General features: G+C 41.3%; 1 long non-coding RNA gene across 1 annotated transcript; it reads right to left on the bottom strand.

The window, feature by feature from the left end:
- Positions 1–303: 303 nt before the first annotated feature.
- LOC112263107 lies at positions 304–5,273 on the bottom strand. Its single transcript, XR_002955447.2, has 4 exons — positions 5,130–5,273; positions 3,180–4,960; positions 2,928–3,032; positions 304–1,573 (listed from the first exon to the last, which is right to left on the bottom strand). It is a non-coding gene; the product is annotated as an uncharacterized LOC112263107 (long non-coding RNA).
- Positions 5,274–7,246: the final 1,973 nt, after the last annotated feature.

Here is a 7,246-nt window from a genome sequence, read left to right as displayed (position 1 = left end):
ATGTGCCCGGATTAAAGTAATTAATTAAATGAATTAAAGTAGGTAATTTTGGACTAACCAATGTAGATAGTTTCAAACGCATGCAAATTAAAAGTTACATAACAAGACATTTCGATTTTAAATCTTTTGGGCATCAGATCAGGGCAATCTTGAGGGAATAGGCTGGGTTTAGGCTGGGTTTCTGTACAGCACTTTGAGATATCAGCTGATGTACGAAGGGCTATATAAATACATTTGATTTGATTTGATTTGATTTGAATCTTATTTGAGTCAGAAAAGGATGTTCATACGATAGGGAAGACACACAAAACCTTGCAAAGAGCCTATACAACTGCCAATCTCTTAGAAAAAAGATAAACTGTTGGAACCAAAACTTAAAAAGAACTGATGGTGGCACAACATGGAGGGAAAGTTGGAGCATAACTAACAAAATTACAGTCAACAAAAATGTACACTTAATCCAGTAAATAACTAATGTATAGAATTTATTATACAAGAGACAAAATTCAAAAATTCTACAGCACAACGGCCAAGTCCTAAGAGTACAACGAATTAAGTCGTGGGTGGAGCTAGAAAGCTGTCAGAAGCATTACAATGTAAACTTACTTTTAATCCGTCTGTCTGAACATTTCAAGACATGTCATATGGGGGTGTAGTGAGATACCCAATGGGCTGGACGATTCTCTTCTCATCACTCATCTTGAAAAAACGTATACTAAAAAGAAAATCAATCAATACACCATCATTAACCCAAAGGAAAAATCTAATGGTTTATTATTAAAATTTCAGAATAGCATGGGTTCGGTCGTGAAAAACAAATGCTTAAAATTTAACGCCCCAAAAATAATCTCTGGTAATTTTTGACAATTTTACTTTAGAAAAACCTAACATATTCTAATAAAACACATCATTTTGCTGTAGCTTGTCCATAAATCATGACAATGGTATACTAGCTGAAGTTAACATTAAACCATAATATTTATTACGAACCAACAGTGTCTGTGGACATGTGTCATTACCCTAACACTTTTTCAAGTTGCTGCAAAAACTCCAATCGATTTTTAAGAAAATATTTATTCACCCATGATGCATCTAGAGGAATAATAGAAGTTATGTTAATTTATTTGCTTATAAGCCTTCAGAATGAGGTTCTTATTCTCAAACAACCCCTTTCCTTCGCATTCTCATTACCAAAACGGCAAAAAAAGCTTTAATTGGGAAAAAGTCTGATTTCATTTTATAATAATTTACTTTTTACATTTTCAGTGTTATGTTTAACTCAGGCATTTCTTGTTTGTAACTTTTCTGGACTGGTGCGGTAAAACAGTACAGATCCTAATATCAGTGATCCAACAGGACATTTCATGAAAAATGACATTTGAGAACCCAATTGCGGTTCATTAGTAGGTTAACCTACTTTGTGTCAGATGAGCAGCTTTCTCTTTCACTGCAAGACTCAGCAGTTCTGGGTAAATGGATTAGAGATGTAGTCCTTATCTGATCCTGAGTTGAAGTTCTTCTGTGTTTACAATCCAAAGGCTCTTCGACACCTTCTGTGGCCCATATCTCTCATCTAAACAGGAGAGAGTGAGTGTATCTGGACGGTCAGACAAGATTAATGTTATGTCACACTCAGTTTGACCTTTCAACAAGTGAAGTGGAGCCCATAAAGCCATCTGCAAGTCTCAACACCTTGAGTTCAAGATACAAATCGGGACTTACCCTCATTTAGTGGTCGACTGATGATCTATACAGCAAGACAGGCTAGATAGGTATGGACTGGTGGAACTATCATTGTTGTACTAAAGGTCTGATGTTCTGGGACATTCGAGGACTCTCAGCAAGCAAGGCCAGATCAAGAAAACAGTGAAAACCCTTAACGCGATTCTCAAACATTCTATGTACGTAACACAGATCAACGAAGGCAGTACATCTTTTTTATGTATAGTGCAGCCACAGACTGTTTCAACAGAATTTCACCAAGTCCATTACAGCCATGGACAACCATATTGCAATAAGGCAGGGATCCCCAATTACATTCAGCAGTGGGACGATTTTTCCTTTAGCGGCTGGTCGGGTGGCCGGAACATATTTCCTAAATTAAAATCACTTTGACCTGAATTCCTGGTGATTTTACGGTCTTTTATGTCCAACAATGAAATGTTTTTTTATTTAATGATTTATTTATTTTTGCTCAGAAAACTTGCGGAACCCTGTAATAAAGCCACAAAATGGCAACTTCAACACTCCTACTCAATTGTTCAAAATAACAAGTATACACAGCTAATACTGAAGTATGCACTTGGTATTTTTAAGCCTATAGTAGATCCTGCGAGGTGGGTAATGAGTTTTCAGGCCAGCTGGTAACAGTACTGATGATGTATATGGAAGCTGCAGGGCAGTGTGTGAGACCCAGGGCAAGGGCAGCCCCATATCCCTCCCTAATGGGGCGTTTGTCAAAGCCTGTGCTGTTTTCAGCACACACACTGCTCTGAAGTGGCCGGCTCTGAACCCGGCCTGTTCCCAGGACTCTAATGAATCACAGCCTTCCCCGTTAGGAAAATAAAACTAGGGCTTTATGGGGACAAATGAGAAATCTGTGGAATTCCCTAACCTCACTTCCATCAATGATACACTTTCCAGATTGTTTAGGCAATACATCTCAACACCCATTCCATCTGTCACTTATTTGCCTTTCATTGTGTTCCATAAAAGCGTAGATTACTATAACTGTTACCACTGGTACACTGGAATTCTGTACGAAGCACATGTGAGGGAACCATTATCCTGTAATGCATTCAAAAGAGATTAAAGAATTCAAACCCAGACAAATCAGTGGCTTTTGTCTAAATTGTGCTGACTCCCATGGCTTTACATCAACCACATGACAGAACGTACAGTAAAGTCTCCTTGTCATAGATACTCACCATGACAGGATCAGCTTTATCTGTTGAACTCTCTCTGAAACTCCCCGTACTGTTTTTCAAGTCATCTAGCAGGTCACCAGAGAACAACTCGACATCCTGAAATATCTTGAGAGGAAAATAAAAAGGCAGTAGATGTAAAACAGTTTTTAACCCAGTATAAAATGAATACATATTTTCTTCATTTTTTGTTAAATATGATCAGAAAAGAAAATATCCCAGAGAGGACTGCAAAGTGCTGTAGTTAGTTAGTACCTGGTGTGTGTGGGGTGTCCTGGGGGAGCATGGAGGTTTGGGGGCCGGTTGGTCACAAACACACCCATCACAAATGTCATCTGTCTCCCAGTGGAGGTTTAATGTAGGTTCAGCGTGGGGGCATCGATTGGACAGCCAAGGAGAAACAAAAACAGTCCAGAAAAAAAAAACAGGCCCGGAGCTCTTCAATAGCACACCACGCTTCTCTGAATGGTCACTCACCCCATTGGAGCCGCTCCTCTGCTACTGGTCCTCCATTGCCAGGAATGTAGCACCCACCAGGGTGATGCCACGACTACCTAAGCCACCACGTGGTTAAGAGCATTACCTGAACAGTCCCTGAACTTCCTCTGCTACCTCTGGACACAGCGTGCAGTCCTTGGTGGAATACTTCCAAACTGATTAAACAAAAAGCTTCACCAGTCACCTAGCTACCTATCAAGTCAAAAGGCTATCTTGCACTCAGAGTCAAGACCACAGGATATAGTAACCAAACCCTAGATTAGTCAAAACCCCCCATAATAAATTAAGAAATGCAACAAAAAAATTCAATCGTGTTCGTAAATTCAATCTAGGAGTGCCAGAGTGAGCTCAGAGTGTGCTCTGGCCGTTCGTAAATTCATCAGTTATTCTGCGCTCTGGCACACTCAGACGAGAGTGCTCTGAAATCGGAGTAGACAGCCAGAGGACATTTACGAACGCACCCTTAGAAACAATAAATACGTATACAATATTTACAGAGTTCTCTGCCTAGGCTACCTCACCGTGCCATGGCAACCAAGGAACCTTCCACCCAGCCTCATTACTTACCACAGTCAGAGTCTAAAATACTGGACTATCTCACTGATCAATGTGAGGTTTCTTTAGGACAGAGCCATTGGAGAGGCAGTCAGGTATAAGTAGTAAATACACTTGGAAACTCCTACTCTGACCATGACATTCCCATGCCTTCCAACCAGCCCAGCTGTTCTGACCCTAACCTTGAGTCTTTACAATATAGTAGGCTGAGATCATCCAGATACTTACTTGGGCAGTACAGTGATAGTTCCTATATTACTGACTAGAGCAAATATGATATGACAACCAGGCCCTGCCTGTGTCCGTCCTGTGATGAATTTGCACCAAGAGCAACAGCTCTGGATTGAATTAAAGTGAAGAGGAGCTGTTTCTTTTAGAAGAATCAGTTAACCCTCTGGGAGGATTAATGAGCAGGCAGAGAGATTGACCAGATTCCCATAACTATGTGGTCTGTTTCATTTTGTGTCGTCGCTCAAGATAAAGTAATTGCATGATTGAATTTTAAAGCTAAATCCAGAATGTAGACATATACTGTACAACTGCAGAAAAACAGCAAACAAACGAGGTGAAATCCTTCTCAATACCTAAATCAAGCTGACAACAGCCTAGAAATTGGTCAAATGGGATATTAACTGCTCTCTACTGCCATCGAGTGGCAGACAACTTCTCTCAAATCCTAATGAGGAACAGATAAAACGTTTGGATGATTTGATATACTGTGACTGTACTAGGAAACACTGTAGATAAAAGTGAGAGTAACATTTGAGCATCCGATAAGCCCTCAATTTGAATGGTGTCTCAAAGCCCTCAATGATGCCTCCCAGCATCAGCAGACCATCAGTGGTAATGTCCTGTCCAGGGAAAGTCCAGTTTACCCTCTCCACCAGCTCATAGTTCACATAAAGAGCCAGCCAGCTGGAGGACACACTTACAGAGACATGGTGCCACTGGCCACCAGGCAGCATACCTACAATACGGCGAACCTAGAGAGACACGAGGGGGAGGGGTGGTTACTGGACTCACAAATGTCTATTAGTTGACTTATATTGCGTGACTTACTATTTTTTTAGCTCTCCGAGCAAAGGATCTCAGCTTCATTTACAAGATATACTCTACAAAAAAATGAGCTAGGACCTGGACCAAACAACATACTCATAGTGTCTGTGGTGAGTGGAGACGAAGGGGAGAGCATGTGGGCCGAGACAGAATACAGCTGGATGTGACTGTAAGGGCTGAGTGCGGTGACCAGGCTACTCTCCTCCTGCTGAACACTATGCAGCTCCATCAGCACACTGAACTCATTGGCAAACCTGGGAGGGAACACAATAAACAGCAACGGTCAAAATGATTGGCTCCCTTGATAAAGATTGTGGAAAATAATACAAATACTGAGATATGTTGTATGCTATTTAATTGAATTTTTATGATATTATTTTACACTATTACAATTGCTCAAAAAATAAATCTTGTCTAACAAGTAATCTTTGGCCGCAAGTGGATCTTCCAGCAAGCCAATAACCCCAAGCACACATTAAATTCCACAAAGAAATGGTTAATTGAGCACAAAATAAAGATTTTGCTATGGCCATCTCAGTCTCCAGACTTGAACCCCTTTGAAAACTTTTGTTTTGAATTGAAGAGGGCCATCCATAAGCGCAGACAAAGGATATCAAGGATCTTGAAAGATTCTGTATGGAGATATGGTCAAAGATCCCTCCCAATGTGTTCTCCAGTCTCATAAAACATTTTAGAGAAAGTCTCAGTGCCGTTATCCTTGCAAGGGGAGGGTACCGGAGAATTAAAAACAGGGGTGCCAATAATTTTGACTTCTATCTTTTTGAGAGAAAAAACGTTTTATTGTTCAACAAAATATCTTCTCTGAGAAATTGGATTAGTATATAATGACATTATATATATATATTTTTTGCATTCAATATACAGTACCTTCAGAAAGTATTCAGACCCCTTCACTTTTTCCCCATTTTGTTACGTTACAGCCTTTAAAAGAATCCTCAGCAATCTACACACAATACCACCACAACGACAAAGCAAAAGCTGTTTTTTGTTTAATGCAAATTTCTTAAAAATAAATAACAGAAATACCTTATTTACATAAGTATTCCGACCCTTTGCTATGTGACTCAAACTTGAGCTCAGGTGCATCCTTTTTCCATTGATCCTTGAGATGTTTCTACAACTTCACTAGAGTTCACCTGTGGTAAATTCAATTGATTTGGCATGATTTGGAAAGGCATACACCTGTCTATATAAGGTCCCCCAGTTAACAGTGCATGTCAGAGCAAAAACCAAGCCATGAGGTTGAAGGAATTGTCCGTAGAACTCTGAGACAGGATTGTGTTGAGGCACAGATCTGAGGAAGGGTACCCAAACATTTCTGCAGCACTGAAGGTCCCCAAGAACACAGTGGCCCCCATCACTCTTAAATGGAAGAAGTTTGAAACCACCAAGACTCTTCCTAGAGTAATCGGGTGAGAAGGACCTTGCTCAGGGAGGTGACCAAGAACCCGATGGTCACTCTGACAGAGCTCTAGAGTTCCTCTGTGGAGATGGGAGAACCTTCCAGAAGGACAACCATCTCTGCAGCACTCCACCAATCAGGCCTTTATGGTAGAGTGGCCAGGCGGAAGCCACCCCTCAGTAAAACGCACATGACAGCACGCTTGGAGATTGCCAAAAGTCACCTAAAGACACTCAGACCATGAGAAACAACATTCTCTGGTAAGATTGAACTCTTTGGCCTGAAAGCCAAGCATCATGTCTGGAGGAAACTTGGCACCATCCCTACGGTGATGCATGGTGGTGGCAGCATGTTGCTGTGGGGATGTTTTTCAGCAGCAGGGACTGGGAGACTAGTCAGGGTCAAGGCAAAGATGAACAGAGCAAAGTACAGAGAGATCCTTGATAAAAAAAAACCTGCTCCAGTGCTCAGGAACTCAGACTAGGGCAACATTTCACCTTCCAACAGGACAATGACTCTAAGCACACAGCCAAGACAATGCAGGAGTGGAGTCAGGACAAGTCTCTGAATGTCATTGAGCGGCCCAGCCAGAGCCCGGACTTGAACCCGATCGAACATCTCTGGAGAGAGGTGAAAATAGCTGTTCAGCAAAGCTCCCCATCCAATCTGACAGAGTTTGAAAGCATCTGCAGAGAAGATTGGGGTAACTCCCCAAATTCAGGTGTGCCAAGCTTATAGGGTCATACCCAAGAAGACTCCAGGCTATAATCGCTGCCAAAGGTGCTTCAAA

Source organism: Oncorhynchus tshawytscha, linkage group LG12 (genome assembly GCF_018296145.1).
Source record: "Oncorhynchus tshawytscha isolate Ot180627B linkage group LG12, Otsh_v2.0, whole genome shotgun sequence".
NCBI lineage: Eukaryota > Metazoa > Chordata > Actinopteri > Salmoniformes > Salmonidae > Oncorhynchus > Oncorhynchus tshawytscha.
Note: the sequence above shows the minus strand (reverse complement) of the source record. Positions and strands in the feature narration are given on the sequence as shown.